We start from the raw sequence: 8782 nt of genomic DNA, 5'->3' as shown, positions 1-8782 counted from the left end.
TTACTCAACTACTCTTGGAAGTGGGACCAGCCTGGGATATTTTCAACCTACTAGGGGTCCTGACACTAAAGAAAACTGACTCTACATTTCCCAGCAGCTATCTTATCTCAATAGCTTCAGAGCTAGTGGGATATCATACTCGCTTCCCCATCCCCTTCAGGCCACAGTTTTGTCTTGTGTGATCTGGAGCAAGCAGGTCTTATACACACTCTCACAATAGTTGTGTGTTCATATAGGTACCTGACTCTTAAAGTCTGTCTTCCTTGTCTTCCATGAAGATCCATGAGCCTTGGTAATAATGGTTTGCTTTAGATGTTCTATTTAGGGCCAAGGACTCAATGATTCTTTATTTTCTGCAGCTGACCAGTGTAAGGTCTTTATGTTAATTTTCAGAAAATGCTTCTCTGCTCTGAGTTGGGAGACACATTAACCCATGGGTGAAGCTACATCTTAAAAAAAAAACCGCTATATTGTCATAATCTCTACTTGAAGGTTTATCATAGAACTTAGTGATAGGTTCTGGGATGATTCAGCTTCTAAAATGTATTCATTATGATTTGTTCACATTTTGTGATGTTTCAATTATGGTGATGCAGTTAAACTCCTAGCAATAATGTCAACAAAATGTTATTGGTTAGTTTGTTTCATGTATAACTGACAAATAAATCGGTAAGTACTTTAGGAAATACTTGCTCTAAACCAGCATCATCAATTTCTATGAGGAGGTATATTTTGGTAATACTGTTTTATTATTTTAATTTTTAAAAGAATGACAGCCACATTATGAATATCAAATACATTAATGGGAATTTACATTATTGTCTGTTCATGTTCCTGTTGAAGCGAATTTGTGAGTACATCAAACATTCAGATGCTTTTGCTGCCATGAGAAGAGCAGTTATTCGCTCTACTCAGAAACATTCTTGCTCTGACCTTGATACCTGTGTCCTATCCTCATGCAATACACCATGTCAGTACTGAACTTCACTTTTGAGTATTAGCTTTCTTCAGAGCCCCTTTCTTTCAGTCAAGTGATAACAAGCATTAACATCATCTAAGAGCTTCTCATCCAAACCATTAGCCTATTTTAGAGACCTCATTTACCCTTTTCACAAGGTTTCTTGGGGACATAACTAATGCTTTCACCTTCAAGGTACTGTTACACTCCTGGAATTCTGATTTACACACGACCCCTGAACAACATGAATAGAAGAGTTATCTCCAGCGCTGGCACATTTCATGTCATTAAAGGACCCTGGAATAAAACATAAGGTAGGACTCCACATCCTAGCAATGAGCACTATCACTAAGCTAGCCTAGAACAAGACCATTTTCTAAAAATGTTTCGACTGGAGACTACTGATATGACTAATTTGTCTGCCCTGGATGCTTAAGTGGGAAACTGAAAGACTCTGGAGATCATACTAGGAAGTATTAAAAGGAAACAGAAGCCATGCAGCCTGTTGCTATAGTATAATCCTTAAGATTGGGTCACTTATAATGAAAATAGAGTTATTTCTTACAATTTTAGAAGCCAAGAAGTCCAAGATCAAAATGCCAAGTGAATGTGGGACTTTAGTTAGATTAAAATCAAGGAAATTGTATGTAGAAGATTCCATAGGTTGTGTCTACTCTCTTCTGCTTTCCTATACAGCTCTAATCCTATAATTACCATTCTACTCTCAGGATCCAGTTAATCCTAAACATCCTAAGACCCCATCTCCAGGCACCAGCAGCATACACATTTGGAGGGGTTGTTTCTAATGCCTAACATTTTTGGAACCCATTTAAGAACAGCAAGAAAGAAGTGATAACTCTGGTTTGCAATGCTATGGAGAGGCAACTGTTATAGAAGTGAGTGCTGAGATGGCTAGGGGTGAGGATGGCTGGATACCCCAGAAGTTCTGCTTCCTCATCAGAGAGTCCTGTCATGGTACTTTCCTGGGCTCAGTTTTTCCATGCAGCTTTGCAAGGTCTCCTTTCTATGAATTAACCTCTTTAAATCTATCCTATCACAGTCCCTGAAATGCAAGCAGTTAAAACACTACCATACATTCCATTCACACACACAACGTCTTAAAGCATTGCCCATACAAATGAATGTGAGCCCACTGCAGAACTCAGGAGAACCTAGATAGATGGCAGTGGCTTCCCCAGCTCATTTCTCTGACTCGAAATCATAGCTATGAAATCTTTGTTCTTGGGACTGAAGTTTTTAATTGATCGTTTTACACAAATATCAATCTAAAAGCACTAATCAAGGAAAAGTGTTTCTAGCTAATGGCAAAATCTATCTTTAACAAACTCAAATGTACAGGTGAGGTTGGTCTCTTTGTTGTCATGTGTGACATCAACCATCCATGCATACCACCATGAACCCATGAAAGAATGGGAGTTGTCATGTAGAGGCAACAACTTCATTCATCTTCAGGGAAGAAGATGCACTTTGATTCTCTGATTACAGAGAGTTTATAGAGCCTTCATGATGGTTCCTGGTTGGGTAGAACTGTAGCATGGGAGGAAGACCTGACAACAAACTCTGTTGACTCTTTGCTAACGCAGTCAGACTTACAATATCTACAGAATTTGTGTGTGTGGAGAGGGGCAATAGGTGCTACTCAGAATTTCAGCTCTGGGGTCTGTTGTGTAGACTGCTACTTATGGGAACTTCCATAGGACGTATTTGGCTCACCTAGAGCAGTTAAGAGATTAGTGATTAAAAAAAAAAAACCCTCTACACTAACTTAAAAAAAAAACATAGCAACAAAATGTAGATATTCTCACAGTGCAACACATTTTAAACATTTTGTTATTTTATGTGATGCAAATTTATCTTTTGATATCAGAATAATCTCACTGTTGTGAAACAATTAAAAAAATCGTTAATTGGTAAATGTCCATGTACATTCTCACTTGTAAGTTCTTTACCCATTTGGTATAATCCATTGGTGAGCATATCTATGTGGACAGTTTCTTAGGCAGAAAGTTCTCACCCACACCTTCAGTGGGTACCCAGATATCCATCCCATTCCTCTAGAATAGTGTAGTATTTTAAGTACTGCCTTATCATCTCACATACACTTTCAAACTAATATCACGGTGATCACTCTTAGGTGCACCATTTTGATTTGAACGCATGTTGTACATATTCCTTCCTACTAATAAATAAGGCTTCACATTTTATTAATTTAATCATTTCAAAACAGACTTCAGAATTTTCAGTGTTGTTTGAATTCATCTTACTTCCTCTCTTTTATACTCCTTTTGTTTTTACTTAAAAATTTACTGTGAGGTTTAAAGTATTTTCCATTTTTAAAAACCTCTTGAGCAGGTGGATAACAATGACGATTCTATGGTGTTTTCTCGTGCTAACACCTGTGTTGGTCCTGGGTGGATTCCCCCCCCCCCCCACTTTCTGCAGGCTTTGTAACTGCTCCCTCTCCTGTTAGGGTGCCGGCTGATTTTGTATTCCTAGAATTGGTTTCGAGCTCTTGTGCAGGACTCAGTTTAGTAACTTGAATACAGTTGAATCTTTTCCAAATTTGTTTTATGATTCATTCAGCAGAACGGAAGCAATGCTCAGTCTAAGACTGGTGAACACTCTGTAGTTGGCTGGCCCTCGTTGCCTCATGCCTCCTCTGATGCTTTTTTTTCATCAATAGTAAATGAAAATACATTTATAATTTTAAATATATTACATAATTTCCCATCTCTCAGATGTTTATTGGCCTTTTTCTTCATTTATGGCCTTTTGAAAATTAAGTGTCCTTTACCTGGTATTTTTTCAGCAGGTAGGTAAATCGGGGTATTGCTAATTCATCTTGTTTAGAAACAAAATTCCATATCGTACTTAAAATGATCATTTATTCATAAAATTTAAACTCAAAGGTTTTAACTTAGATTTGAAGCTCTATATCTGATTATGATGTTTACCTAGAAGAATAAACAAAGAAACAGAAGCATGTAAATCTTACTCACATTTTGTAATAGTCACTTTTATTTGCTTGGTGCAATTGTCATCTCGGGCCTACAGATGAACAAGCTCACCCTTGCTGGTTAATTCTGAACCCTGGCTGGTTCAACTCAACTGTCCTGGCCCAAATTCCTCTCTAAGATGGCCAGTTCAATCGGGCTCCTCTCAGCTTCTCACAGAATTGCTTCCACTGGCCACAAACTGACTCTCGCCATCTGTTCTCATCTTCTGACTCTTTCTCATTATCTGGCTTCACCTACCTCTGCTGACCTGTACAGAAACGCATGGACTCCACTCCATCGCACTGCAGTCACTGCACTGACTTCCTGCTGACTGGCTCTCTCCCCCTGCCCTGCTTTTTCTTTTCTTTTCTTTTTTTTCTTTCTTTTTTTTTTCTTTTTTTTTTTTTTTTTTTTTTTGAGCTGGGGACCGAACCCAGGGCCTTGCGCTGCTCTTTCAATACATTCTCTTCCCTGGGCCGTCCTCCTGAGAGTTGGGTGTATGTCATCTCTGACTTATTCTGTCAATTTTTTCTCTGACTCATTACTTTGTCTACCCCCCATTTTGCTGCTACTTTCAAACATGGGTGTCTCCTTCTATAAACTAACTTTACTTCCATTGTTAAGGATTGGTTTTGTGCACCAAGAGCTTACCTGTGTTCCAGAAAGATCACACAGGCCTAGAAAATCTCTGGATGAGATCGGGGCAACCGTGTTGCTGGATTCAAATTCCTCTAAAACACGTCAACACAGCCGTCCTGTGAAGTGTTTTCAATATTCAAATCACATAATTGCTAAAGGGTTTAAATGATGTTATGTCCAATGTTGCTATTAAGTGGACTTATATCCAAATCAAATGTTGCTATTGACACTATTACATTAAATGTTGGTATGAAATTTTGTTTTGATAGTTTTTTTTCTTTATCCTCACTTAAAAATTGTTAGTGTGATAATTTTATACAATGCAGCAAATTTTAGAGCAATAACCAGCATTATGGAGATGTTAGAAATAAGAGTATCTGTGCTATAAGAAATACATAGGAGCTTTATCTTTACTAAAACCTTGTCGACACAAAAAGGAGAACAAAATTCATAAACAGCAATTTCAAAAATGCTTTCCACTTATCTATCTTTGTTAAGCTTGCTTTTATATGGTAAATTTTTATATTATTAACGAGTAGTTTTAATACACGCAGAAAAATTCAGCGAGTAAAGATTTCCCTTTCAAGTCCTTGGCAACAGGTAACAGGACTTTGTCAAGTGTTGACAGTTAGCATTGTAGATGTGTGCCCGAATTTCCTGCTCACAGAATGATTCAGCTCAGAGATCCATCTGCTAGCTGTAGTCAGAGTGATATGTGCACACTTCGTTGCTGCCTGCAGTAATACAGTGTCACATTTAGAGAGGTAAGAACTGACATCACAGTAGCGAAATATGAGAATGACCATTCTAATAAAAATATCACATTCGTGTCTCATTTTTATTAACAAATAATGCCAACAACTTTGCTCCATTACTTTGCTCAAACCGGAAAGCCTGAAGTGAAAAATGCTTCCCCAAACGGTCTTATTTGGGAGAACAATATTGCTGTAGCTGAGAAAGCTGAAGGTAACTGTCAGACTCTGACAGCGTATTTTCTAATATATCTCTTCAAAGGCGAAATCTAATCATGCCCTCTCTTTCCCCTGCTATTTAATCCCTCTCTTCAATGCTTCCTGCCTCCCAAAAGCTGTAATGAAAACCCTCATTCCTGGGAAAAGCTCTCAGCTCCCTCATCTCTCATTAACTGAACCCAGTTTTGTCAAGTTATATTTCCTCAGCTTTCTGCCATGGCTGAAGTGTATACACACACACACACACACACACACACACACACACACACACACACACACACACACGGTGGGGCGTTTGTTTCCCAGAGGAAATATATTGCAGCTTAATAACATGTTGGGAACAAGTAGCCAGGTCAGAGCCCGTTATTTATCCTTTTGGTGCAGTGTTTTGTTTAGAAGTCAGCAGAAATGAAACAACAGCATTCCACGTAAAACAGACAACTTATCCATTATGAGCGTCCGTATTAGAAAAAAAAAAAGAGGGTAAAGGGAGCCGTTAAGAAATTTTTTCATACTTATTTTACTTGATATTATTTCGCCTTTAATTCCCCTGATAGAAATCAGGAATGTGATGGAAGCTATTTCTCTAACAACTGAAGTCAGTTATCATATAGAAAAGATGAAGTATAATTCCTAAGAATCAAATTCTCCACATACAGAATAGACCGTCCGTGAGTCTGTCAAACATAAAATCTGTCAAAAGATTTCTTAAAGCAACTGCCGTGGGTTCTAGGCTAGCCAATTTGACACAAGCCAGAGTCACTTGGGAAGATAGAACCTCAAATGAAGAATTGCTGTGCCAGCCCTGAGTTAGTCACGGGCTGTAAAGCACAGTAAGCAGCGCAGGCAGACGCAATGTTCCTCCGTCGCCTCTGCTTCCGTTTCCGTCTCTAGGTTCCAGCCTTGAGTTCCTGCCTGATTTTCTTCCACGGTGGACTGTGATGGGTGATGCAAACCAAACTAAACCCCTTTCTCCCCTTGTTATTTTTGGTATTATTTCATCACAGCATCAGAAAAACAACCCAATACAGAACATTTGGTATGTGCTGACAGACACTGCAGCCTCCATTGCTACAGAAGTGATTCACGGCATTGAAAGAGAATGAATCCATCCTACAATCCCATCACTCCAGAGGAAGAGCGCAAGATGGGTGGAAAGAGGCAGAATTAAGCGCTGTCTCAACACACACACACACACACACACACACACACACACACACACTCTCAAATAAACAAGCCAAAGAATAAACACTAGCAAAAGAACAAGCACCAATATGAACCAATGTAGAAATCAGACACAGGAACTGTTTACTCTTTGTATGCCAAGGAAGCTCATCTAGTGCAACCATCACATCTTAAACTTCCCTGTTATTTAGTAATATTGTCCAAATTTAAATTTAAAACCAATCCATTTGTATATTTTTCTGAATTTCTTATGTCCTCTATACTAAACATCTGAAATCAATTGTATACCTGTCAAAATGCTTTAAATTCTATAATCTACATTCCCTCTTTCTCAAGATCCTGAAGGATTCTAAGTCCTTGTTAGAGTACCTTCTTGTTGTGGAAATACTTGTACTGAAAAATTTTATCTTCATATTTGTCATTTATTGTTACATATCAAGCAACCTCAAACTTCACATAGGAAAACAAAAATAATTTTCAGTGTCCTCCCAAAGAACAGAAATGGTATCAGAGATGGCCACTTAATTTTTCACTGTTTCTCTAGCATTGACCCTCAATACAAATATTTAATTTAATAACAACACCACTGCATAGAATCTATATTATGTAATTGATTTTTCAAACATTGAATAGTTGAAGCATTTTTGAAGTACTATTTTCCCTGTGTTCATTAAAGATTAACATAAATGATTTCAACTAAAGTTATGCATGTGTACATGAATGAATATATATAACCATGAGTGAAGTAGAAATAAATATAAGGATAAACGCATCTATTAAAGTGTAAAGTAAGAGCCTCTTCCTCCACAAGTTGCGGTTGCTCTGTCTTTTATCAACGCAGCAGAGGAGCAGACAAGGCAGTCACCATCAGCAACTATTGCCCTGTTTTCTAGGCACCTTGTACCATAATTTCCTCAGCCAGCACGCATCAGCCATTTCAGATTTGTTGCTATGAAAACAAGAGGAACGAAAAAAGATCCATTGTGTAGAAACCCATTCACTTACAAATTTAATTTATCAACGGGCTTTGGGATCACAAATTAAACTTCTCTCAGTAAACAGTGGGCCTCAGCATGACTGAGGAACATTCTTATTCCTGGATACAGAAGGCAGTAGGTTCACTCAAAGGGCCGCCCTCCTAGCTATATATGACATCAAGTATCCCTGCTGATATGTTTAACACCAAATTACCAGTTGCATGGTGTTATTAAATAGCTAGGAAATGATTATCTACTGAGATCAGTGTGATACAATGGAGAAAATACAACATTACAGTGTGTCGATCTGCCCCTGAGGAGATTTTGATGTTATATTTTACTGTATTATTAAGGTTGTGTTTTTAGGGTTTTATACTTAGGGGGTTGAATTACATATGATTTTTAAAGGTTATATTTTGGCCTTCAAAAAATCCCCTTAAACTTAATCCCAGGGTGAAACAGACAATGGAAGGAAAGGCCATATAAAGTACCAGTTATAATTAACTAGAGGCGTGTGTTGGTGGGTCACCAATGTTTATGAAGAAACAGACATTTTATCAAGTAAGCTCCACAGTGCGACATCCATAGGACATTAAGTCTTGATTTTGAGTCTGTTCTGAAGTCCTTAGCAAACTTAGTTTTGTGGCCAAGTAGGTGACAACATTTCATAAACATGGATGCAGAAGTGAAGACTTTAAAATGGGAGAATTAAGCAGGAAATGAGAGAGTAGACAGAATAAAAGGTTTCCAGGCTCTTCCTAGGCCTGAACTCGAGTGGCTAACACCTCAGGGGCAGGGCCCCTTCAGTATGGCCTTCATCAGCCACGTGGGGACAGTGAGGCACCGTTCGCCTAGCTTTGCATCGCAATCTCTGGAAGGAAAGCAGCGCAAAGGGCATGGACTAAGAAATGAGTGACCCCATCCTCAATCATTCCTGGTGCAGTCTCTTCAATATCATGATTTATTCTGCAACGATTTATAATGTGATGACTCATGCATGTATTTATTCAGTGATGGTCTGTGAATGTATGTGTT

The 8782-nt window shown here is 38.4% G+C and overlaps 1 long non-coding RNA gene across 10 annotated transcripts in view; it reads left to right on the top strand.

The window, feature by feature from the left end:
• Positions 1 to 8782, top strand: part of LOC147996636 (uncharacterized) — a 95040-nt gene that overhangs the window by 33449 nt on the left and 52809 nt on the right. For 2 of the 10 annotated variants that reach the window (XR_015677259.1, XR_015677264.1), the window contains exon 3: positions 1154 to 1272. The exons of the other annotated variants lie outside the window; for them this stretch is intronic. This is a non-coding gene — a long non-coding RNA (uncharacterized LOC147996636). The remainder of the gene's footprint in view (positions 1 to 1153; positions 1273 to 8782) is intronic. 10 annotated transcript variants of the gene reach the window in all.

The sequence above is a fragment of the Rattus norvegicus genome, chromosome 2, assembly GCF_021556685.1.
Source record: "Rattus norvegicus strain SHRSP/BbbUtx chromosome 2, alternate assembly SHRSP_T2T, whole genome shotgun sequence".
Lineage (NCBI taxonomy): Eukaryota > Metazoa > Chordata > Mammalia > Rodentia > Muridae > Rattus > Rattus norvegicus.
Note: the sequence above shows the minus strand (reverse complement) of the source record. Positions and strands in the feature narration are given on the sequence as shown.